At 37.3% G+C, this 27,883-nt stretch overlaps 1 long non-coding RNA gene across 1 annotated transcript in view; it reads right to left on the bottom strand.

The window, feature by feature from the left end:
• The window catches only part of LOC145720319 (uncharacterized), a 43,976-nt gene extending 17,564 nt beyond the window's left edge, over window positions 1–26,412 (bottom strand). Inside the window, exon 1 of the long non-coding RNA XR_014143231.1 lies at window positions 25,919–26,412. This is a non-coding gene — a long non-coding RNA (uncharacterized LOC145720319). The remainder of the gene's footprint in view (window positions 1–25,918) is intronic.
• Window positions 26,413–27,883: the final 1,471 nt, after the last annotated feature.

The raw sequence follows: 27,883 nt of genomic DNA, 5'->3' as shown, positions 1-27,883 counted from the left end.
GCACAGGAAGGGTGGGAGCTGGGTAGAAGCTATTCCACTTTTTGGAACTCCATATTAGCATATACATGACTAAATGAAATACTTCCTTAATCCACCCAAATTAGAAGCATATAAATTAATCTCCCAAGTGTACTAAACTGGGAATTCTGGAATTTACTTAATTTTAGGAGACTATAGATGACTTCTATAAGAAACACTTTGTGACTGAGAGAAAATATTGCAGCATTTAATTTGATGGGATGATGCTCTATGCTGAGCAAGATCTTTACCTTTAACCCCTAACATATGTGGCCCTGGAAGATTGACCAACTGACCTTTAAAACTTTGCCCTGCCCTTCTTAGAAATCCTGCCAATAAATGGAATGTCCATTTTCATTTTCTTCTAGCTACTCTAGACACAAATACTCATTTTGCAAAGATGTTGGCGTGTCATTGGCAAATTCACTTGTGCTATTTCTATTTATTATCCTTATACCAGAACTCATCCCAAAATAGTCCTGCATAAGATGCCACATGTGTCCTCTAACACTTCAGGAATTAAGAGCATATGGTCAATAAAAATGGAATCCCCATAACTCCAGACCCAGAAAAGATGTCCATCCAATGCACTTAGTTCTTTCTCAGTGTCAGCTTTTGTTCTAAGCTCCGTTGGGTATATCAAGATAAAACGCATCTGTACAACCCAGTACTTTTAAAAGTTCAGTACATTAACATTGTCTCAGCCTGTTCGGGCTGCTATAACGAAACACACAGATTCAATGGCTTACAAGTAACAGGAATTTATTTCTTACAGTTCTTCTGTCTGGGATGTTCAAGGCACTAGCAGATTCAGTGTCAGTTGAGTGCCTGCTTCTGGGTTCCTAGGTGGTCATCTTCTCCCAGTGTGTTCACATGGTGGAAGGGGCAAGGGTTCTCTTCTATGAAGGCCCTGATACCATTCAGTCGGGCACCACCCTCATGACCTAATCACCCCCTAAAAACTCCACCTTCTAATACCACCAACTTGGGAGTTTGGATTTCAACATGTCTGTTTGTCAACACAGACATTCAGTCCACAGCAAACCCATTTCACAGAATCTAAATAATGGGACCCTCCAAAAAGTCAACAGTCACAGATGCAGATGAAAAGTATAAGCATTCCCATCTTAGTTCTTATTATGGGCCAGACAATGGGAACACAGAAATAACTGAAAAAGCCTCTGCCCACATGATCCCCAAACCCAGGTTGGGAGCAGGTCAATAGGCCTGCTTCGTGTTCATCACATTGTAGAGTGTATTTTTTGAAATACCTCCTTAATTCAAAAGTAAAATCTTTGTCAAATAAAGACATCAGTAGCATCCTCTCCAAGACTGAGGGCCAAATTCTTTCCCCTAGAATCCTCACAGGACTTTTTCATACTACTAGAGTAAACATGTAGCCAATACATGGATTTCAGCCAAGGTAGGATAAAAACAAGAATCCCTTAAATATAACATCAAATCAGTCACTTTCAAGGTACTAGCATAATCATCTGCCAGACAATGACACTTTTAGGGAACAACCATCTGCTGGAAAAAAAAAAAATCTAAAGGTCATCTCATTTCAACTGAAAGGCTGAATTGTAAAAATTATGGTTGGCAAAGTGATATCTCTTCAATCAAAATAAAACATAAAATGATCCTTACTAGGCCAACAGCAGCTGTCCAATTATAATAAACAAAATTCCTCAGTTGATGTCTTTTTCTGGACCTGTGTTTTCTTCACCTTTTATTTTTTCCTCAAAAAATTAAATGGAAAGACCCATAGACAGGGGTGAAGAAAGAAAGACACTTGGGGCTGGTTCTTATGTATGTGTTGGATTATCTGAAATACACAGATAAAACTGGGTGTAAGCCTTAAAATAGAGCAAAGTGTCAATTTCAAAATAAATAATGATAATGGTATTTTCAAGATCAGCTCTTTATTCATGTTCTGTGCCAAAGCATTTAAATACCCTGTGCTACTCATAACATAATGTGGGTGGTAAAAGAAAAAAAGCCATCCCTACTTCAACATGTTATTTCTAAAGAGTCTATTCATGTCAGTGCTGCAGAGATACAATTAATTTATATAACCCCAATATCCTGACGCTGAAACACAAAGTACATAAAGCAAAACATTCTCTTATTTTGAAAAGAGAAGAATGAACATAAACTCTGCTGTATGCAATTGCCCAAAACTATTTTAGATAAATAGTAAAATAATTTTAATTAACAAATCATTCTAGTGAACCATTTTTATCAGACACTTAATTTTGTTTTTAAGTCCAAAGTTTGAGCCCACACATACTTTTTCCCCATGGGACCTAACAATTGCTGTGCTAGCAGTTTTGTAGAATTTGAGATGATCTGGACCTGGCACGCCTTAATTCAGTCTAGATGATGACATTTTCCATTATATAGTGAAATGTCTGGTTTCAGACACATTTTTGGGTCACATATCTCACCTATGTGGCTGTACTCTGTTTTGGGGATAACTTTTCATTTAAAATCAACCTTCTACTATATGTTGGCTAATTGAATTAAAATGAAAAAAGAAGAAAAAGAAGAAGAAGAAAAATAAAAAATAAAATAAATTCAACCTTTGGGCCATTAAATCTAGCTAGCTAGAAACATCTACTGCTTAAACTTTTTATCTAATCTGTTTAATGGACAAGTATCATATATTTTTCTTGAAGAACTCTAAATAATAATAAGTCAAATTACTTTTTTCAATAGTTCTTTTCTAAGTGAAAAAGAAACAAACAAAACTCTGTAAAAAAAAAAAATCTTTTTAAAACAACCCAAAATTCAACTCTTCAGACAAACAGCACATTCAAAGTCAGGTCAGGAACATTTTCCAAATGAAGTTATATTTTAATTACACCTGTAAGCTACAAGAAATTATTCTAGTCTTGGCTTACAACTGGATTGCAATTTTTATTTTAGAATTGCCTTAGAAATTTGAATATGCTGATGAAAACCTTATCAACAATTTGTGAAAGATGCCTTAAGAAAAAATGTAAGGTTTTACCCAGAAACAGATAGTCTTTTCTGTTTCTGTTTTGAAAGGAATCTTGTGAATTTAAGAAGGATGTGTGTGTGTGTGTGTCTATACTGGACAGAGAGGGAGAGAGAACACCCATAAATGTCCAAAACATATATTTAAATATCACCAATTACAGAGGCATTCCCTACACTTAACATTCATGTATAACCTTTGTGTACATATTCAGGTGGGGTCAGCAGAGTATTTATGGAATACAGAGCAGTTCTGCTGGGAACCACTTCCCCCTGCGACAGGGTGGTAATGCTACACGTGGACCATATCCAAGAGAAATATGATAGGGACTATACATGCGACAGCATCCTAGAGAGGTCAGAACTATAATTTCCTAAAGTCTCCAGCCCATGGGAAGTAGGGAGGAGAAAGATAGCTTTAGTTCTACAAGCTAGCACATGGGTAAAGAGGTTTTATTTCTTGTAAATGTTTAGTTTATTCTGAAATCAATCCTTCTGTCTTGTTTCTGATAAAGTGTATCTTGCCATTGGCCCCAACTCAAGCCAGAAACACTTAGTTAACACAGTATATACAAAGGAGAAGTTGGTGTTCATAACAGTGTAAGGGGTTGGTTCAGTTGCCACCTGTCTTGATGATTAAAATAGAAAGAATGGGCAAGCTTCTAGTGGAAGCTTTTAGCAGGAGGATTATTTTACTTTTGTGTATCCCACCCATTAACCCATTATGTGTGTGTACAGTGGGGGTGGGGAGGGCAAGTAATACACACACTGAAATCTGTCTGGCCAGAGAATTCTAAATACCCATATTTATGAAATAACAGAGGATTAAAATCCTAAAGATCAAGATTTGGTCAAAGGAGGCAGCACAGTGTGGTGGAAAAGGCAAGCATACTTAGGTTTGACTTCTACCATTTAATCCATGTGCAGACTTAAGCAAGTCAATTTGTTGCCCTTAGCAACAAATTTCCCCTTCCTTAATATAGAGTTGATGGGGTCTTTGTAGGAAGTGAGTGGGGCAGTGGCACTTAGTAGGCACTCAGTTAGTGCTTGTCTCCCCCTCCACGTACTAAACAAAACTTACTAAGAAATTTAAAAATGATCACCTCCTAGCATGTGGCCACTTTGCCCAAGGACATTCTCAGGTACCTCCCCTAGTGCATTTATCACTTCCATGAACTAATGCTCGTAACTCCATAAAAATTTGGTTTATTCTAACTATACAAAGTTTGCCGGCTCCACATGGGTATGTTTGGTTGTCCCCAGGTTTGTTCCATAAAGGCAAGAACTATGATCCTCCTGTACACACTTGCATCCCAGCTCCCAGCTCAGAGCGTGGCACATAATGGAATCTTAAGAAATATTAGAATGAACAAAATAAATGAAATGAATGCATAACCCACATGCTTCCCCAACATGGTGAAAGACCAATAGTAAGGCCTTCAAAAATTCTATTCATTCTTATTTCTTCCTCATTTCACAAATGAAAGACTGAGGCAAACTTAAGCCACCATTAAAAAAAAAAAAAAGGTAAACTCATCTCTGCCACATTTCTGGAAAGTACCATTCCCAGCTACTCTTTTGTAGGCAGTTAGTTACCTGTGTAGCCACAAATGTTCTGCTTTTCAACTTCATCATAAAAATAAAGGTGTGGTGGGAAAAGCATTAGAGTTAGGAATTTGAAGACCCAGATTTTGCTTATATCCACATATGAACACTTGGGTAAATCACCTGATCTTTGTCAGTCTCATTTTTTTTCTCATTTGTGAAATGGAAATAAATCATTCCTATATTAAATACATGCCTCACCAGTTCACTGTGAGAGAGGATGAGAGAAGATATACAAAAGAGCTGGAATACTGTAAACCTCTATACAAAAGTAATGAAATGTCATTTTCTTTTATTTATATAATCTATATGAATTCACATGTTGCTAGAATGAATATGTTCTTAGAAGGAGGGCAAGAGCAGCTGTTGTCCGAACAGGCGTAAGTATGCCTAGTTTGGGTCATAATCCCAACAGAGCTGAGCGAAAAAGATAGGAGTCAAGTGGGGAGAAGCTGCTGAGTGTGTGTGTGTGTGTGTGTGTGTGTGTATTGAAGGAATGGAAAGGAGAGGTGCCATCGTTTATTGAGCACTTATTATATGCCACAAACAGCCAACACGAACATACTCTCCAACAATTAATCCAAGTCCTTTGCCGAATCCCAATATATTTGCCCCCAACAATCTTGTTTAAAATATTTTTGTATACTTTCTATGAAGAAAGGGTGTGCTAAGGGACATGTTAAGCCTAACATCTGTCTCTAGAGATAACACTGAACCTGCCGTATGACATGGGCAGTCTTATTTTATCGACTTCATTCTTCAACTGCATAATTCAGTGGTGTGCTTGAGTCAGCTAGCTCTGACTCTCAAGAGCCAATGCCTTGCATTATTTTCTCAATTCCATTTCATCAACATTGGTCATTTGAAATCAGCCTTGGTGGGAGTATTTACACCATAGAAATGGGTAAGGGAACAATTCAGGGTTTGTTTTCCCCTGAGAGCCAGTTGTTAAACATTTACCAGTGTATCGCTGTTTTATGATTTTCTTCATATTGAGCTGTTTAAATCCTGTATGTCTGCAATCCATCTTTCCCGAGTACTTCTGAGTCTTCTTTTCCTCACTAAAATAACTTGAAGAGTTCTGTTTCATAAATTAATTGAGTTCAAACATTGGTCTAGGAACAAACTTGACTCATTTTTGCTTTCCACGAATTTTCTTTCTTTTTACTTCTCTTTGATTTTCCTTTCTTTCTCAACCGTCATAATACCTATCTTTCCCTGTTCTACAAATTATTCTCCATCCAGGCTCTACTACTCCCTGAGCTTTTCCCCTAAAACTAGCACAGCAAAATCAGATACCTAAGTAGAAACATATGTCAAGTCCTTTTTGGTTGTCCCCAAGTTTGCAAATACTCAGTGCCTATAAAATATTTGAGGGAATTACAAGTAAATGAAAGTATATACTTCTGTCTGCTTTATATTTTATATGCACCCACAATTTATATGTATCCACATCTCGTCTAGGAAATTTCTTGCAGCGACAAGACTATAATATAATGGATTGGCTGTAAAACAGCAATAAACCCAACTAGCCATTCATATGCAAGCTGCCTCAGCAATGATGATAAACCTATTTGTGAAGTAGGTGTCCCTTACCGTCTTCCCATCTTAAGTACAATTAAGCATTTCCATGAACTAGCAAATTAAATTCAACTTCACAGCTCCTTAGCTGTGACTTGGACAAGTCACATAAACTCTAGGAGCCTCAGTTTTCTGTAAAATGGAAAGAATAATAAGAGTAATATTCATTTTGCAGAACTATTGTGAAGGTTAGTGATAATATTAATAGAGTAGCTGATGCAGTACTATATATTATTATTGTTCATCTGGGAAATGTTACACTGACACTACATTTTCTTCTGGGTCACTGAACAATGCATATACTTTCTTGACAAAAGTCTCCCCTTCTCTGTCTACTACTACAACTTTGAAGTAATAAAAACATTATTATATATGTATATTAAAAACATTTTTTAAATAGTGATAAGAGAAAAAAGAAGACAAATATGTTCCTCAAAGATATTCCACTGATACAGTGTTATATATACCTCCAGGCTTGCTTTCTTTCTTTTTTTTTTTTTTTAAGATTTTATTTATTTATTTGAGAGAGAGAGAGCGCGCACAGAGGGAGAGTGAGAGGGAGAAGCAGACTCCCTGCTGAACAGAGAGCCCGATGCAGTGCTCGATCCCAGGACCCTGGGATCATGACCTGAGCTGAAGGCAGACAGTTAACTGACTGAGCCACCCAGGCGCCCCAACCTCCAGGCTTTCTAATATGCATCTACAGTTATAAAGTGAAATCAAACTCTATGTGTACTGTTTTGTAATCTATCTTTTCCACTTAATATATCATGAACCTCTATTATGTCAATAGATATACCTATACAGTAAAAGTTTAACATCTACAATGCATTCTGATTTATGGATGTCACACCATCCATCAGAGAGAAAGTCCAAACATGGCTCTGATGACCTACTGCAGTTTTTAGGCAAATGTCAGGGATCCCCTTCCCAGGGGCCTGATGGCCTGAGAAAGGAGTTGGCTAGATAGTGTTACCATTTCAGAAAAGTCAGATGCAAAGTGATGAGTGCTGGATCCTTACCAGATCTTAATAAGGCAAAGAAGAAGGGAGTGAGATGAACCAACGTATTATAGCTAGTTGGCTCCATAGGATAGAAATTTCCTACAAGACTCCTAGAGAAGAGGACCAAACAGGAGGCTTGGTTCCACCCCCTCTCCCTCTTACCCCCATAATGAGGAAGACAGTGTCAAATAGCTCTTCCTTAAGACTAAGAGCATTGGCCAACTCCAGCAGACTAACAACATAAAGGCCATTGCTATTTGTCCAATTTGTCTTCTCTTTTTTCTAAGTTTCTGAAAGGAATGAGGAAACCTGCAGGCAACTGGATGTTTAGGGTAGACCCCTGGGCTGGAATGGTCTCAGGGTAGGGACTAAATAGCATAAGATAGCAAGAAATATAGATTGTCCTTACCCACCCAATTCTCTAAACCATATTTTCCTATAGATTATTTCAAAACAGAAAAGAAACCAGTTGAGAAACCAGTCCAATGTGGTTGAGAAGAAGTAGGTAAAAGTCTTCATAATTTGAAAATTAACATTAAAATGACCAAATGTTTCAAAACTGCTGTGTTCAAGCCTGTGTGTGTATGTTTGAATGGATCTAGTCTTTCATGCCATCAATTGCTACAAGCAGCAAAACATGACTTATAAAAAAGTTGTTTTTTTTTTAAATCAGCACATCAAAAGATAGAAAGCTATTATTACTCAGAAAAGGAAAAGAAATGGGGCAACTGGCTTATTTTGTAGTTGTTTTTCACATTCTTTTGGAGGCAAGCACAGAATTGCCAGTGGTGTCTTTTAGCAAAATTGAGTTGAGGCAGTTAGTCAGAAAAACCAGCCATAATACTACCCTTTCTAAAATTCCCCCAAGTCACTCACAGGCACCATTTCGGAAAAGTGCCTTGACTCCTAATCCCGTTTCTGCTCACTCATTCCCCTCTGCTATTTGGCTCAAGAGCACCCACACAATAAAGCAGAAAAAATACCCGTTACTCTGAGCATGATTCACTTCCACAGAGTCCCATTTTGAATTGCTTGTCCTCCTCCTGTGTGGTCATCCCTCCCAGCCTTGGGATCTACAGCAGAGTAACTGCTTTAGGCCAAAGGGGTTTCTAGTCTTTCTTAAGAGTTACCATTTCCTCCCATCAAGAGTGGTTAATGAAAAGCCCTCTGATCAGTTGTATTTGCTGTGCTTCAGTGTCAAGCTGCCATTTAGAGGGTTTAAAATTAGGTTGGTCGCTGTTGTTGCCTTTCCTGTAGCCAGTTAATCACAGGATTCTTCGCCGCATGGAGGCCAGAACGGGCATGGCACACGCAACCAGCAAGGAAACCACTGATTGCAGGCCAAGTAGCTGATGTGCTTACACAACATGAATTGTTTAAAACACTTTGAACGTTATTTTATTTGTTCTTAACCATCCTTTACTTAAGAATTGTTTCTCTAGGACCCAGCACTGGGCTTGGCACATTTGTTAACGAGTGAATGGGTTTCTGGCTTTTGCTTGAAAGGCTGGCCAAGATAATAACAGGCTTTTGCTTGGTTGGGCAAATCAAAATTGGCATTTGAGCTAGACAGGTTCTTCTCTCATCACTGAACTTGAAATTGTGAGGGCTCCCTAGTCTCCTTCCTGGTTGGGCTACTGTGACCTACTGATGATAATGGTAAAATTCAGAAGAAGCTCAATGCACATTTAAAAAAATCAATGAACTCTCTCAAAATCATATATTTTTTTTAGATTTTATTTATTTGTCAGAGAGAGAGAGTGAGAGAGAGCAAGCACAAGCAGGGGGAGTGGCAGAGGGAGAAGCAGACTCCCTGCTAAGCAAGGAGCCCAATGCGGGACTGGATCCCAGGACCCTGGGATCACGACCTGAGCTGAAGGCAGACGCTTAACCAACTAAGCCACCCAGGTGTCCCTCAAAATCACATTTTAATGAAAAACTCCAGATTGCATTGGCCTGAAAGTGCAGTCAGATTTAAGATCCAAGAACAAATACGATGCCACCACCTCTCAACGTTCTGGCATTGCTCTGGCATTGCATTAGTAAGAAATTCCTTTTGTTTCAGGATCTTAAAATGTATGGAAAATATTTAGTGTCATGAAGGGCGTGAGCATGGAGAACCCATGAGTTGTGACTTGCTTCTCTGTTCTGGCTTGCTGTGTACCTTCAGGCATGTCCCTGAGTCTCTTAGTGTCTCAGTTTGCATGTCTATAGAGTGGAGGCAATTCCACTGACCTATTTCATGGGGGTGTTGTGTTGAATAGTTAATTAGTTATTATAAAGTGCATTAAAGTACAGTGCACCAGAGAAATGCTCATAAATGATAATGACATGTTACAGAGTAGGAAGGCCCTATTAAGCCACTTTTATGTAGAAGAAAATTAAAGTGCACTGAGATTTTCATATTATATCTCATCTTAAAGATGACAGAAAGCAAACTTTAGCTCATTTCCTTCATGTTATTGTTCTACCTTGCTGACAACTAAAGGGGTAAGAAGCCTAACATAGCACTAAATAATTTGAAAGAATTTTCTTAGATCATTAATTCCTGTGTAAAGCTGCCTGCAACTTCTGTATGTTACTGAAACCTGCTTGAAAATGTAGCCACAAGGCCACCTGACAGCAGGAGTGATATAGTCATCAGTCTCCTGGCTTTTGTTTGTTTATTCCTTTCTTTGATTTTAATGGTTGACGGGGACAGGCTCATGAAAGATATCAGGCTAATCAAAAACTTTCTATAGCTATGGCAAATTAGTCACAGAATCAAAAGGCAATTAAAGGTAATTAACATATGTAATACACCAAGAATGTTTTAATCCTGTGTTAATACTGACACTAGATTCTATTGTCCTTGAATTCTAAGTTCCACCATGTCTCACAAGTCAAGAACTTGACCCTACTTCTCTTCTCTCAAACTGTATCTAATGCTACAGCAACTTCAATATTTCTAAAGTATGTTTACTTCTAAAAAATGAATAGAGATGCACACCAGATCCTTTCATTTACCAACTTTGCTGAAGATTGCCAGGCAGAAAACATTGCCATAATCACTGAGACATATGACTCACCATCTCATGTGGAGACCACATCATGGCAGATATGATCTGTGGCATAAGTGCAAAGAGAAAAGAAAAAAGAACAGTTAAAGAAGCAAGACATTTGCAAATTATGCAAAGGTTAAGCAAGGATACAAACTTACTCTGACCCATAAAAACATGAGATATAAGCAGAGTTGGATGTTCTTATAGACCTAAGGAGAAAAATGTACTGAAGATGAAAATTAGGATAATAGGCTGGAAAGCTGAAGACCATGAGCCAATTATAACAATACTAACATGAATTTATCAATAAATGTTAGTTTGCTGCATAATTTTACATGTGTTATAGCATTGCATTCTCCTAACAGCCTTTTGAGAAATCCATTCATTCATTCAAATATATTTATTAAGTCTTCTAATTCCAAGTAGGAAAATAGTAGGTGACAAGGACCACTATTTCTACTACAATAACTTTTAAAAACCAGTTATGTTGCTATATATATGTATGTGTATATATATATATATATATATATATATATATATATATATCTTTTTTTTTAAGACCTTGGAAAGTTGAGGAATCAAGGAGAATTAAACAATCCATAGAAGGGAAAGCCCTTCTAAGTTGAGCAGCCTGTCACTGCCTATTTTTTATGGAGGATTTGCCTGTGTAGACATGGACTGATGACTGGGCTTGGCCTGCACAGAGGAACTTCACTGGGAGAATACGAAATCAGCAAAACTTGTAGTGGTCAGGTGGGGTTGGCGGGACAATTGGAAACTTCAGACATCCTAACACTTGGTTAGTTTTTCCAACAGTACATTTGCTGAATTCTGAGACTGGGAAGATTTTATAAAGCAAACTAAAGTCTCCTGTACTACCATAGTATTTATGAGACAAAGTCCCACTTGAGGATGGGGCCTGCCTCAAAACACATGGCTGGACTCCTCAGTATGTTTGCCAAAGTTGGAAGCAGTGGGAAGCAGGAGGTCAAAAAGAAAAGTCCCAAACCTCTAAAGAGAAAACTGAATTTCCTACCGCCTTTCAAGACTAAGGTGATAGAGGCCTGTTGACTTTTAATAAAAAGACGTGGAAGAACATGCTTGAGAAACAGAGGTGAATTGGTTTAAACTGAGTCATATATACCTGCAGCCCAGTCCTAACTCAGCATAATGCAGGTTGGAATGAAACAATCAATGCCTAACATTATCTTTCTAATGTGAAAAGTTCACTGTTAGAAGATGTCATCCTGCCCTTCTAAAGATCCATACACAAAATGCTTGTCATATAATGAAAAATTACTAGGTTATGCAGAGCCTGGTAAATGTGGCTGATAATCAAGGGAAAAAAACATAACAGTAGGAGATCTTTAAATGATACAGATTTTGGGGATAGCAAACAAAGGCTTTGAAATAACCAGTTCTAATATATCAGAGAAATTAAAGGGAAAAGGGCAAAATTGATGAAAAGATGAAGAATTTCATCAGAAAATTAGACTTATTCCAATGAATCAGGTTGACACTCTAGAACTACAAAATATAACATCTGAAAATAAGAAGTTCTTGACTAATAGCAGACTGACCTGCAGAAGATAGCATAACTGCATTAACGGATAGATCAATAGAAAATATCCAAACTGAAACACAAAAAGAAAAAAAGATTAGAAAGAATAGAGGTGAGTATAAAAGAAATGTGATATCTAGTAAAAATGTCAAATTTACCTGTAATTGGAATCCCAGAAAGACACAAAAATGGAGAAGGAGAAAATGGAGCAGAAGCAATATTTGAAAAGATAATGTTTAAACATTTTTCAAAGTTGGTGAAAACAGCAACACAAATTCAAGAGTTTTATTAAATCCTAAGCAGGATAAATACAAAAGACAAAACAAAACAAACAAACAAACAAAAAAGCAAAACAAAACAAAAAAACAGACCTAGGTATATCAAACTATACCTAGTTTGGTCAAACTGCTGAAAACCAATAGGAGAGAGAAAAATTTTAAAACAGCCAGAGGAAAAAAAACACACAACATTTATAGGAACAACCATTAGACCGACAGCTAACTTTTCAGTAGAAACCAGGGAATTCAAAGAAAAGGAAATGATATCCTGAATCTGCTGGGGGGTGGGGGTGGGGAGCTACCAACCTAGAATTTTATACCCAGTGAAAATATCCTCCAAAAAATGAAGGTGGAATAGAGATGTTTTTAGGTAAAAAAAAAGCTGAGATAATGTATTGCTAGCAAACCTTCATTAAATGCAATAATAAAGGAAGTTTTTCAGGCTGGAGGAAAATGATTCCACTTGGAAGCAAGAAACTGCATACAGGAATACAGAACCCTGGCAAGAGTATGTGAATATTTCTTTCCAAAAACTGTGTGTGTATATATATAATGACCATTTAAAATAAAAGTAATAATAATGTTGTGTACAGGGCCTAACATGAGACAGAAGTAAAATATGAGAAAACACAATGGGCAAGAAGGGAGTAAATGGAGTCAGAGTATGGAAATGGTGTTACATTTTTCAGGAAGTGATAAAGTTACTCATTTAATATAGATTGTAATAAGTCGAGAATGTATATTTTAATATTTTGGATAACTACTGAGAAAATTTTGAAAGTCTGTAACTAAACAACCACTAAAGAAATAAAAATGGAATAATATAAAATTTTATTAATGCAAAAGTAGGGAAGAAAGGAGGAATGAAGGAATGAAGAAGAGGTGGGACAAACAAAACAAACAGTAAAGTAGAAACTTATACTCCACTCTATTAATAATCACATGAACTAGACAATGAACTAAATCTAGACAGACTGTATAAAAAGCATAAGGACCAATCATATGCTATTAACAGAAGGCACACTTTTATTCTAAGGATACAGAAACTTTATAGGTAAAAGGATGGAAAAAGATATGCCATGTGAAATCCAGCACAAAGAAAGCTGGGGTAGCTGTGTTATTATATAACACAGTTGACTTTAAGGCAAGATATATTACTAAAGAAAAAGGGCGATATTTCATAATGGTTAAGTGGTCAACTGAATATGAAATTATAACAACCTTAAATTTGTGTATATCTAATAACATAGCTTCAAGATATATAAAGCAAAAATTGACAGAGTTAAAAGAGGTAACAAACACATATATGTTTAGCAACTTAGGAAGTGCTGAGATATATAATTCTGAACAGAGACACATGGCCCATGCCTTTACGGCTGCTTATTACGTTAACAAGAATGTTTCAAGAAGTAAACAACACTGCTTCCTGCTTTTGAACTAAAGTACTATTCTAAATATTATCTTTTTTTTTATTATGTTATGTTAATCACCATACATTACATCATTAGTTTTTGATGTAGTGTTCCATGATTCATTGTTTGTGTATAACACCCAGTGCTCCATGCAGTACGTGCCCTCTTTAATACCCATCACCAGGCTAACCCATCCCCCCACTCCCCTCCCCTCTAGAACTCTCAGCTTGTTTCTCAGAGTCCATAGTCTCTCATGGTTCGTCTCCCCCTCCGATTTTCCCTGCTTCATTTTTCCTTTCCTACTATCTTCTTTTTTTTAACATATAATGTATTATTTGCTTCAGAGGTACAGGTCTGTGATTCAATAGTCTTACACAATTCACAGCACTCACCATAGCACCTACCCTCCCCAATGTCTATCACCCAGCCAGCCCATCCCTCCCACCCCCCACTACTCCAGCAACCCTCAGTTTGTTTCCTGAGATTAAGAATTCCTCATATCAGTGAGATCATATGATACATGTCTTTCTCTGATTGACTTATTTCACTCAGCATAATATTATTGTCATACTCATTTTAAAACAAAAATTGAGGAGTTTGAGAAACAATATCACTTAACTAGTAAATGGCAGTCAGGACAAGAAACAAAGTCTTTCTGGCTTAAGACTCCAAGCTTCTAACCATTATGTTGGCAGGTACATTTCAAGGACAATTCTCTTTTCAGTTGGGATTTACATATAACACTCAACATTTAACCAAATATTTAAGTAAGGGCATTAAAATATAACTACCATTTATTATTACCATGATTTTGATACCAAAAAATATAAAGGACATAATTTCAAGCAAAACAACAGCAATCCTTCCCCCTCAAAAGGGACATCTGGCAACATTTTACCAACATGAATAAATAAAGAATAATTCTCGCCTCTTTTTGTCACAGACCAATGAAAAGTTTATCATAGATCAACACTGGTCCATTGTCTGGCTTTAGGGAACTGACTAAAAGGACCAGTAGGGTGAAATACAAACAAAGTCACTTAATAAGAACTCTGCTAATGATAATGAAACCAAATAACATAAGACAATTTAAGAAGCACAAAGAAATGGGGTAAGGCCGACTATTTAGTGGAGAAAAGACAGCCATTTCTATGCATTTATTCAGTATTCAACAGTATTATGTTCCTATTAGGTTAGAGGTACAATGATTACCAAGACTGACCTTCTCCCTGTCTTTATGGAGCTTATGTTTTACAGTCCACAATCTATAGAATTAATAGTCTAGTGGAAATCAAGTAAACTATCAGAATAGGACTTTTGCTATTTGGCCTTCCTTTGGCCATTCTAGCACTTTCAGAAGAATTGAGCCAGGAGTAAGACCAAAATAATCACACTAATTGGGCCATGGGCCTGAACACCATGTAAAATAAAAGCCTATATATTATATATAATAAATATGGCATAAGCCTATATATATATACATATATATATATTATAAGCCTATATTTTATATATATAATATAGGTTTATTTCAACTGTCATGTCTCTTCTCTAACTTGCCATTCCAGCCTTTCTGACTGATTTGAATGTCAACATCATCAAATAGTAAATTCCTATATATACTTAGGTTTACTCCTGGAATCCCTAACTTTGATGCCTACTTTTGTGTCAACACTAACTTACATTAATTCCTATAACTGTATATTTTTAAATCCCTTAGGATAAATTCTCCCTTATTAATATTCTTTTCTAAAACTCCTTGAAAATCTCATGTATTTATTATTCTGTTAAAGTTCTTTCTTATTGGAATTGCCATTAAGTTTTTTAAAAGTAAATTATAAAGGCTTAGTGATGCTCTTCAGGACAATTTTTGTTACAAGCATAGAGTTTATTTTTTATTAATTTTTCCCATAGATTTTTATGGGTATTTAAAAAAAAATAATAAAGGCATAATATTACAACTAAAATTCTATGATGGTGATCCAGCCACGGACTAGACTAAAGTAGGTCAGATATAAAGGTTTGCTGCCCTATCCCCCACGCTTAAACCTTTTGCTCCCTTTGACAAAAAAGAGATGAAAGGCTTCATGCTTTTTTCCTACAGTGATGACCGAGGCCCTCCACCAAATCTGCAGTACCAAGAGAGGCTTTCTCTGGTACCATACCTTTCCCCCAATCCTTCTCATGAGCATCCAGAAAAAGTTCAAGGAAAAGAGTCTGCCAATGAATGTGAACTTCCCAGGTGTCTGGGGCTCACCCACACTCAACCTTTAGAAATTCATCAAAATATTAGCTGATTTCTTCTTACCCACTTGCATCTTTTTCCCATGCTTTGACAGCCACAGGTAAGCCAATCCTGACATTCTGCCTTTCCTGGGGTGATTGAGGAGGTGTCTCACTTTTTAGATTTCAGATTGCCTGATTGCTCTGCAACCTCGGTTTTCTGATGGCTTCAAGAAAAGCGATTTTGTAGTTTATCTGGCTTTTTCTCCCTGTGAAGGTGGAAGCGGTATTCATTCCAGCTATCTACATCCTAGGCAGAAGCAAACCTCTACTTCATTCTTTTTAATGGATGCATTCTGTCATTGTATCACAGGTAATATAAAGACATTTATATTTAGGCTATACTTGCCGATAATTTAGCACACTATCCTGTCTGATGTTCTAAATAAACTTATTTTCTAATCAGTGCCACACTCATCTATTAAAATAAATCTTATGTAGAACCACAATATACAAAAGAAATAAAAGAGGTCAACTATACTCAAATAAAAAAATTTTTAATAATAAAGTCTTTCAAACACACATATAAAAAAAGAAATAAAAGAGAAGCTGTCTAATTAAAACAAGGATAAATCAGACCCATCTGCTCTGCTCTTGGGGTGATCCCAGTGCTCCTAGAACTCAAAGAAACATAGTATGAAATACTGTTTCATTGAAATATGTATTGGAAACCGGTTAAGAGGAATTGAGAACAGAGCTTGAGCATAATAATTTCCAAATTTTTCTTGATTTTTCACTTCTATAATAATGTACCCCTTATATATATATATGCACAAAAAATCAGAAATTTTTTTAAAGATTTTATTTATTTATTTGAGAGAGAGAGAGAACAAGCAGGGAGAAGTAGAAGGAGAGGGAGAAGCAGACTCTCTGCTGAACCAGGAGCCCAACCTGGGGCTAGATCCCAGGACCCCAAGATCATGACCTGAGCCGGAGGCAGATACTTAACAAACTAAGCCACCCAGGAGCCCCCAGAAATATTTTTAAGATATGACTTTTTAAAAATATATACAATTAGACATTCTTATGATTTCTTCCCACATCCCATGGGACCACCTTCCATATTAGCTGAAGGACAAGCACCCCCAACTTGCAGATCACTGTTTCAGCAAATGGTTGTTGTTCACCATCCACAATAGAAGGAGGTGAGTTTCTCTATCCCCATGCCTCTTTCTCTCACTCTTGCATTGCTGGGCCCACTGATTCCTCTCACCTGCAGCACAGTAAAATCAGAAGAGCTGGTCCAATGGGGTCTTGGGTACAAGGAAAGAAAAGTGGCCTTGATTCCCTCATTGTTGGAGTATAGAACTGAACTAACTTCTTTGAGGCATGCATCTATATTGTGCTCTGGAATATTCCTGTTCTCTGGCTGATTGTTGCTAGTCACTACTCCTTTGTTTCTGAAATGTTATTCAGTTCCTCCTCAATGCCCAATTCTGGCAACAGGGAATTTGGGGAAGAATTCCTAAACATAACTCTAGTAGGAAGAAAGAAGGGGGTAATAGGGACAGTGAATGGGAATGGGATTTCTCCACGGTACCCAGTTACTACCTACCTGATCTGGCAGACTTTATAGAAGAAACTGTTTGTAAGTGTGCTACAGGACTCTAGAACTACTGGTATTAGAATTTTACATCTACCCACTTAATCACTGCTTATTTTACCTTGGAAAAAAAGCCATGTTTAAAATAAGCTAGAGATCACTACTAGCGTTAGAGCTGCTTTAGAGGTCAATTAGGTAGGAACCACAGAATGAATGTACCCAAGTTATGGCTGAACCATTAATTGAGAATACTATGCTAAATTATCAGCAAGTGTAGCCTAAATAATAGCTACTATGATTTGGTAAAACAGTAAAATGTAAAGTTAGTATGGCTAAAAGGAATGTTCGTTGTAGAGCTTAATGGTTTTTAGGAAATGGGAAGGGCTTCTCAGGTGAGTCTCAGCCTGTAGATCCTCATTTCCTCCAGAAGATAAAGAGGAATATCATCATTTCCATCACTACAACACTGGGAAAGTCAGAGGCAATATATATTAGAAGTCAGAACTTCCATGTACAATTATGCACACTGTGCACTGGACAACTCTTAAGGAGAATCATTCCCATCATAGTAATATGAATATCGTATGGCTAGGTAGTAGTTCATATGTATACTATTGACCCAAACAAACTATTTTGGAATCCTGATCTCTACTAGCTTTATAATCTTGGACAAATTATTTAACTTCTGGGACCTCTATTTTATCATCTATCTAATAAAAACAATAAAAATTTCCATTTTAAGTTAGTTATAAATGTTAAATGGGATAATAGTAACAAGATTGTAATCCAGTGTGGTAGGAAGAATAATCGTCCCCAAAGATATCCACATCTTAATTCTCAGAACCTGTGAATATGTTATATGACAAAAGGAAATTAAAGTTGTAGATGGAATCAAGGTGACCAAATAGCTGACCTTAAGGTAAGAATAGTGTCCTGAATTATCTGGATGGGCCCAATGTAATTACATAGGCTCTTAACAGCAGAAGAGGAAGACCGAAGTGTAGGTCAGAGAGAGAGATAATGACCAAGAAGAGAGAGAGAGAGATTTGAAGCATGAGATAGACCCAAACTGCCACTGATGGCTGAGAATGGAGGAAGGAGCCAGAAGCCAAAAAATACAGACTGAATCTAGAAGTTTGTGGTAATTGATTATAACAACAATAGAAAACTAAAACTAAAAGCTAACATACCCATTGATGTGATTTCGACTATTACAATCACTGAGGGCCTACCAGGTGCCAGACACTGTTCTAAGTATTAGAATCCCACAAGAAACAAACTAGTAAGGGCCCTGTCTTCATATAGCTTACCTCTTAGTAGAACATAAACAGAGCTAGAACAAGGAGCAAGAAAGTGCCGAAACTAGCTGTAGGCAGTTTCCTACCCAAGAAAAGTAAACCTCCTTAGAAATACAGGTGAGGGAGGTTGAGCAATTGCGGACAAAGAAGACTTTGAGAAGTCTTTATATTGTTTTTTTGTTTGTTTTGTTTTTTGTTTTTTTTTTATTTGACAGGGAGAGGCACAGCGAGAGAGGGAACACAAGCAGGGGGAGTGGGAGAGGGAGAAGCAGGCTTCCCGCTGAGCAGGGAGCCCGAGGCGGGGCTCGATCCCAGGACCCTGAGATCATGACCTGAGCCGAAGGCAGACGCTTGACAACTGAGCCACCCAGGTGCCCCCTTTATATTGTTTTTTTAAGGCACTAATACAAGTAAGAAAATGTTATAATAATGACAACACAAAAATAGGCTAAAGGGAGAGGATTATTTCACCTTTTGGATAAATCAAGAATGTGATGTGGTTCATAGAGAGATTTCATTTAGTTTATACCTGAATTAAGAGTAATAGTAAAGAGGGATGACATTTATATAGAAGAATATTCGTAGTTTATTGCATGTATAATTAATCTTAAGTTAATTATTTAATAAAGTGTAAACAGTATTCATTTCATTTTATGATTTTTTTCATTCTAGATCATTTTGTCTTAATAAAGTACAAATTTTAGAAACCTTTCAGAGGGCGCCTGGGTGGTTCAGAGGGTTAAGCGTCTGCCTTCGGCTCAGGTCGTGATCCCAGGGTCCTGGGATCGAGCACCACATCAGGCTCCCTGCTCAGCGGGAAGCTTGCTTCTTCCTCTCCCTCTGCCTGCTGCTTCCCATGCTTGTGCTCTCTCTCTGTCAAAAATAAATAAAATATTTTAAAACCTTTCAGAACCATTATAGACTTCCATTCTCTGAGTTAACTTACACAGTTTTAAGGTTTCATCAGTTCTAAGCATTTACACATGTGTTATGTCCTTTGATTTTTCACATTCTATGAAGTATTTTATTTTATTTTTTAAATTATTTACTTATTTTAAGTAATCTCTACATCCAGCATGGGTCTCTAACTCACACCCCAAGGTTAAGAGTCACACCTTCCTCCAACTGGGCCAGCCAGGTGCCCCCACATTCTATGAAGTATTTTATATTCATTTTACAGAAGAGAAACTAGACACACTTAGAAAGAAATGAATGATTCAAATATTAAGATGTCATGTAGCAATCTACATTAAAAGTAAAACCCTGGTAAAGAGAGGAAAGGGGTTTCATAGAGACCAAGGGCATCAGCTCCTTCCCTCTGGAGCTTAACTTCTAAGGTAAAAAGCAAGAAAATGCAGTACAGACGACCACCTTTGTCTCTACCAAATGCTGTGGAGCTGCCTGCCAAAATAAAGCAAGCCACCCCTTTCAGTGTTGCAAATCTTTCAGTTCAAACCTCTGGTTGCAAAGGAAACAGCACCAATTTGCAACATTCCAGTGCTCTGAGTTGGTTTCTGGAGTCTTCTACATCTGCTCTGTAAGGAAAATGAATTGATGCCATGGTTCTTTGTTACTTTCAATAAAGTGCCTCTGGAATTAATAAAGGGTCTTGAGGAATGAGCTAATGGTGAGAGTTTAGGAAGAAGTCATCAACCTGGAAGTTATAATAAGTAATCACACACTTGCTGTTGTCTTATATTGATGGAACACCTACTACGTACTAGCACTGTGAGGAAACACAAGAAGAATGTTTTTGCCAGAGACGTATACTTTTCTCCCTTTTAAACAAGAAATCATTCCCTTTGGATGACTTGGCAAAGACGGATCATCTGTCAGTGATGGTATAATGCGTGGTTTTGAGCCCTGTTTTTAAGGTTAGGTTTCTTGAATAAAGTGACACTTGAAGACAATTTTAAGCAAACAAGGGAGGATTATTTGATGGATAGAACATGATAGATTTCTCTTATGCCTATAAAAAAGCATAGGGCTCATTAAAGCAGACAGAAACAAGATGAAGGCCATTTTTGAACAAGCAAATTATATAAAATCGTAGACAGAGATTGAAGAAACTGACACAAATATTTGAAAGCTTATGAGTCCATCTAACTATTCAACAGTAGGAACTGTTTCAATAAAAGATGGCACACCCACTGTGTTCAGTATTATACACCCTCAGGATCATGTTTTTGAAGCTTATTTAATGGTACCAGAAATTGTTGATGATATAGTATTACTTGAAAGAGAAAGCAGAACATAAACTTCATAGTTGGCATAACAGCAGTTTTGTTACACATACCCACACAAACACAGTACACCCATGTGCATACTATGTTACAAATATAGAAATGAAAAATTAAAGCAATCTGTCTTGAGCAGGATAGGGGATGACAGACAATCTAACTAAACAATTCAGAGATGGACTTGGCTTCAGGGAGGCTTGACCCAAGGTTCAAATCTAGTTTGTCACACAAGATTTCCCCACTCTATCTCTGTGGAACTGTTCCCATTCTCAGGTACGTCCTACCCTGGAGATCTTCCTGGGCTACATGTACCCTCATTCAAGTTATGTGAGAAGAAAAGTCTGAACAAAAACCAGTTTAGGGTCCTGGTTTGTTTGACTTGTTTCTTGTTTCCCAGCCCTTCCTGTAGGCAGGAAGGTGTGACACCTTTGATCCCTCCTCAATCCCCTCACAAGTAGAGGTGAGGTGAATCCCATCCATGTTGTCAAAAATGGCAGGATTTCCTCCTTTTGTAAAACTGGCTAATATTCCATTTTATAGATACACCATGATTTCTTTATCCATTCATTCATGGATGAACACTTAGGCTGTTTCCATATCTTGGTTATGGTGAATAATGCTGCAATGAACATGAAAGTGCGGGTATCTCTTTCAGATGCTGGTTTCATTTCCTTTAGATACATGTTTCTTTTTTTTTTTTTTTTTTTTAAGATTTTATTTATTTATTTGAGAGAGAGAATGAGATAGAGAGAGAGCATGAGAGGGGGGAGGGTCAGAGGGAGAAGCAGACTCCCCGCTGAGCAGGGAGCCCGATGCGGGACTCGATCCCGGGACTCCAGGATCATGACCTGAGCCGAAGGCAGTCGCTTAACCAACTGAGCCACCCAGGCGCCCCTAGATACATGTTTCTGACACCAACTTCAATGTGTGGGCTTTTTATCCACACCAACCAATTCTCCAGCACCAGCTTGATCATGATTCAAGTCAACTCTGACCCTATCTACCTGGCAGTAGCATCAGATTCTCTAGGTTAAGGGCTCAGTCCCACAAGACTACATTCCACAAGACTGCCCCCCACTTCAGGTGCCAGTCACAAGTCCAGCTGATATCTGTGCTTCTGACTGACTGTCTCACAACCTCCTCCTTGGGTTCAATTAATTTGCTAGAACAGCTCATAGAACTCAGGAAAACAGTTTACTCACTAAATTACTGGTTTATATATTTTGGATTTTAATTCTTCAGATATATGATTTGCAAATATTTTCTCCCCTTTGTACGTTTCCCTTTCATCTTGTTAATTTTTTTTTTTCTTCGAAGAAGTTTCTTACCTTGATGTAGTTCCACTGATTCTTTCTTGCTTTTGGTGTCATATTCAAAACATCATCACCAAGACCAATGTCAAAGAGATTTTTCCCTATGTTTTCTTCTAGGACTTTTATAGTTTCAGAACTTACATGTAAGTTTTTGACCCATTTTGAGTTGATTTCTGTGTATGGTGTAGGGTAAGGGTCCAATTTCGTTTTTTGCATGTGGATATCTAGTTTTTCTAATAGTATTTATTAAAGAGACCATCCTCCCTTATTCGTGGTGCCCTGCTGAAGATTAGTTGACTGATTATGTGTATGTATGTTTATTTCTGTGCTCTCCATTATGTTTCATTGGCTTATGGATCTGTTTCTTGCCAGTACCATATTGTTTTGACTACTAAATTTATAATTTGAAATCAGGAAGTGGGATATCTTCAACTTTGTTCTTTTTTCCTCAAGACTGCTTTGGCTACTCAGGGTCTTTTTGGCTCCATATAAATTTTAGCATTTTGTTTTTCTATTTCTGTGAAAAATGTTATTGAAATTTTGCTTAAATCTGTAGATTCTGTAATCTATAGAATCTGTAACATTTTAACAATATTAATTATTCCAATCCATGAACACAAGATATCTTTCAATTTATTTGTTTTTCCTCATTTTATCAATGTTTTATAATTTTCAGTGTATAGATCTTTTACTTCCTTAAATTTATTCCTAAGTATTTTATTCTTTTAAATGTTATTGTAAATGGACTTGCTTTCTTGATTTTCTTTTTGAGTAGTTCATTGTTAGAGTGCAGAAACACAGCCAGTTTTTGTATATTGGGTTTGTTTCCTGCAACTTTACTGAATTCTTTTATTAGTTCTAAAAGTTACTGGTGGATAACTTTCACCTCTTCTTTTCTAACTTGGAGGACTTTTATTTATTTTCTTGTCTACTTGTTCTGGTTAGGACTTCCAGTACTATGTTGAATAAAAGTGGCAAGAGTGGGCCACCTAGCCTTGTACTGGATCTTAAAAAGAAAGCTTTCAGGGATGCCTGGGTGGCTCAGTCGGTTAAGCATCTGCCTTAGGCTCAGGTCATGATCCCGTGGTCCTGGGCTCGAGTCCTGAATCAAGCTCCTTGCTCAGCAGGGAGCCTGCTTCTCCCTATTCCTTCCACTCCTCCTGCTTGTCCTCTCTCTCTCTGACAAATAAATAAATAAAATCTTAAAAAAAAAATAAAGCTTTTAGTTTTTCCCCATTAATTATGATGTTAGCTGAAGATACCCAAATTCTAACACTCTTAACTCTGGACATGGATTATAGATCATTCTAAATGACTTTATATTATTAATCACTTTTAAATAATACTTCAGTAAGTATGTAAAATTTGAGAAATTACAAAGCTTCATGAATACAAAAGTGTATATTCCCAGTATATCACTAAAGTCAGGTTATTCATAGATTGATAGTTTTATATAGCTATATGTTGTTTTATGAATATAGGTTTTTTAAATTTTATTTTATTATGTTATGTTAATCACCACACATTACATCATACAATGGAATATTATGCAGCCATCAAAAAAATGAAATCTTGCCATTTGCAACGACGCAGATGGATCTAGAGGGTATTATGCTAAGCGAAATAAGTCAATCAGAGAAAGATATGCATATAGTTTTATAACTACATAGTTTTATAGTTATATGTAGATAGATAAGTTATATATATAGTTTATTTAATCGTAAGTTAATGTATCTTTAAAAATTTGAGACTGAGGAACAAATGGTTCTAAAAAGTGTTTAAAACCATGGGACAGTTGGGGTGCCTGGGTGGCACAGCGGTTGAGCATTCGACTTGTGGTTTCAGCTCAGGTCATGATCTCAAGGTTGTGGGATCGAGCCCCACATCAGGCTCCCCACTCAGCACAGAGTCTGCTTCAGATTCTCTCTCCCTCTCCCTCTGCCCCTCCTGCTCGTGCTCTCTCTCTTTCTTTAAAATAAATAAATAAATCTAAAAAAACACACACAAAACAAACCATGGGACAGTTAGTGAAAAGAGGGTGACTTCATCAAGCAATAGTTGACAAATGTTATTTTTGCAATAAATTTTTGACTGATTAAAGTTAATGGGTCTCATCAATTATAATTACTTTTCTATTACCAAATGCTAAGATAGCCATCACTATAAACTTCAGAAACTTTATTTCTTAGAAAAAAATCACTCAAAAAATGTCATGTAACTTACCTGTACCTGGGCTTTCCTGAGCCATTTCTCTAGTCCCACCTGTCTGTATGTCAGTCTTAGCCCACTGTCAATGATCTCACCACACACACACACACACACACACACACACACACACACATGCACACACAGAAAGTAATACACACGCACAAACACACAAACCCCAGTAAGGTTGTTTTATTGACATTCTTGTGGACAGATGGAGAATGGGGTATGTCATATAGCACAACCTTATAAACAACACATTTATGTTTCTTCATTCCCAAAACACCCTTTCCCTTGGCAGCTGTCTCATACCTCCTAACTCACTCTGCATCTACTGTATCTATTTTTCTTTTTCTTCTCCTTCCTCCCACATAGTGTGCAGCCCCTACCACCCTAGGTTGCTTCCTCTAGACCAAGACTCAAAATGCAAATGCCCACAGGAGAGGTAGGTAACATAAAGAAAGAATGAAAGTCCAAGTATGAAGGACTGGTGGACCATGACAAACTAGACAGCATATGCCCCATTAAGTACTCCGTACTCGATGGGAATGAGGACCCAGTATTCCCTGAGTTTCCAATTGTCAAGAGATCCTCAAAATATGGTATTTTCCACATCTTGGCAACTAATTCACATTTTTAAAAAATACTATGCGGGTAAAATAAAAGTATTTGCCAGCCAGATGAAACCCATGGGATTCCAGTTTGTGACTTCTCTAGATCTCTGTTTCCTCTTCCTAAGTGGACCAAGTTAGCCTTCTCTTGGTGTCCTCAATTTGGTAACCAAACATTCGCCAGTGCTCGCGTGAGTGTAAATGACTCATCACTTAATTTGTGTGTGTATGTGTGTGAGAGAGATGTATAAGATTATAGACACCAAAACTTTCCGATACAGCATTGCATTTTGCAGCTAGGGCAACCTGTGTCAAGAAGGCTGATCCTATATCCTGTTTAGCTCCTTTTCAGTTAAAATCTTTTTTAAAATTTTTTTAGGAGTTAAAATCTTATTTCACACCTGTAATACCAAGACAAATACTGAGATGCCTTAAACTCCAAAATTAAAGGAGCTATGTTGTATATATTTTCTTTTATGCCCTTTTTCCCCCCTTTTGGAAAAAAACTAAATGAGCCAGGCATTGCACTATCATCCGTGGTTGGTGGTGTTTAGTAGATACCAATGGGCCCAAGCTGCTAGGATGGACACTGCATGAATGAGGTTAAGACTGAAGAGTCGATGCCCAGGAGCCATGGCTTTTAAACTTTTTCTTTCTCTTTTTTTCTTACCATGTATTATTCAGAGTTTAGTCAACAAAATGAAAATCTCATTTAGTATTTCAAACAGAGGGATTTAAAACAAGAAATTGGTTACCGAAGTCTTGAAAGACTGAGAAAGCAGAAAGGAAATGCTAAACTAATATCTAGAGATAATTACTGCAGAAATGAGCTACCATGGCTTGAGGAGGGGACAGAGAAGAAAACACAGTGTGGCTGCTAAAATCAGAAGCTTGAGGAAAGGTTCCAAGGAGCGGACATCCATACCTTTGAAAAGGGGACACTTTGGCTGGTACCTCTGCTGCTAGAGACCCGAAAGAAACTGAAAGAAGCCGGAGGCTGGAGCCAGCGCTGTCGCTGGGGCCAAGCTCAGGGAAACAGAAAAGCAGCCAAGAAGCCTCCTCTCCCCTCCTCCCACCTTCGCATCTCCCTCTAGCGCCCCCTACTTGCAGAACCTAACAGAGAGCCAGCGGGCACAGAAGAATCTCAGTGCCAATCACAGAGCAGTATATACAGGGGTGGATTTGGAATTGAAAGACGAACGGTGAATCCTGCCACAAGCACAACCCCAGTAAGAAATATATTTCACATCAGGACTCAGTACACAACATTTGCGTGCATGTCCACTTGGAATAAGTTTCATGCACCAATGGGACGCACTATATTTTCTTTTCTAGTATACTCTATTCCATTTTATTTTTGTAATGCTAGTTACAGCTCCCTAAATAATTTCATGGCCCTCTAACATTCTAGAAGGGTCTCAGATCTAAAAAAGGAGTGGGTAATTCCTTGGACTCCGTGGGAGAAAAGCATATATAGTTGAGACACTAACAAATAAAACAAGACTCCTATCAAATCCAAACAAAAGTCTATAAGCAATTTGGAAAAGGTGGAGAAAGCATGGGGAGACTTACTTTTCTGATTTCAGAGCAGTCTTTGCAAAAAACAAAAACAAAACGAAAAAACAAAAAGCAAAACCCAGAGAATATTATTGTGGTGGAGTCAACAAGATTCACATTTTAATTTTGACCCTGCCTTCTCCGTCAACATTACAGATGTAAGTTTGGAAGTAACATATGACATAGGTGTTTACATGGTGGGTGGCACTGAAATACTTAATGCCCTTTTTAGAGTCAACATTTATCAACATGGTGGTACGTGGAAATTAGGTTTGTTTTTTTTAGTGAATAAGTGTTAGGAAAATTACAGTGTCATCCCCTGGATGACATAAAAGTTACTAATAACAGATTCTTCTTTTGATTTCTGGGGTAATTAATCTTAAAAATGTATATTTTTATGACTCAAAAAACACAATAGGACTGCACTATTTGTTTTTGGTTATTGGCTATCATCCAGTATTAAGTCAAATGTTTATATATATTTAAGTTCATTAGTAATTCAAATACTGAATTTGGTCCTTATGAAGCCATTTAGATATCTGTACTACTAAAAGCACAACCCCTACCGTCCAAAAAATAGACCAGAGACTTGGGGGGAGAAAACCAATTAAAATATGCTGTGGCAAGTGCAAATTAAAATCAACATAGATGGTTTTGACTCACAGAGTTAATAGATTCATTCATGTGTAGAACCTGGGGGAACTTTTGACTTGAATTATATAGAATTTTACCATTTGCTTTTTTTCTTTTAATCTTGTACTCAAGGTCTCTGTGCATCAGATTCTAAATTTTATCGGGAAATCCCAGGGCCTGAATCTAGGTTCAGATCCTTCTTCTGCCACTAATGCACCATTTGAACTCCGGCAGCTCACTTAACTTCTCAGTCCTAAATTCTCTCCTCACTTAACATTCATGGAGATCAAATGAGATGATAGATGGAAAAGAATTTGGAAGTTTACAGGTTCTGTTCAAGGACAAAATTTTGTTAAACTCTTCACCTTATATGCACCATAGTATCTAACAATAGCTCAGGACACACATTCAATAGATAGCTTATAACTGATGGAGCATCTTTTTTAAATAAGTATATCTATCAAGAAATCATAGTTTTTCTAATCTACTTCTACTGTAAAATAGAAACACTAGAGAGAAAAGGGGCAGGCTTCAAACTCCACCAGCACGGGGTAGTATAAGGATCAAAAGTTTGCGTTCAGAGTCTGTCCACCTCAGTCCAAATCCAGGCTTCATGACTTCCTGTGTAACCTGGATGAGTTGCTCACTGTCTCTGCGCCTCTTTCTTCCCACCTGCAAAAATGGAGGGAATAACACCATT

This window comes from Leptonychotes weddellii, chromosome 2 (assembly GCF_054177405.1).
Source record: "Leptonychotes weddellii isolate Sample4059 chromosome 2, ASM5417740v2, whole genome shotgun sequence".
Lineage (NCBI taxonomy): Eukaryota > Metazoa > Chordata > Mammalia > Carnivora > Phocidae > Leptonychotes > Leptonychotes weddellii.
Note: the sequence above shows the minus strand (reverse complement) of the source record. Positions and strands in the feature narration are given on the sequence as shown.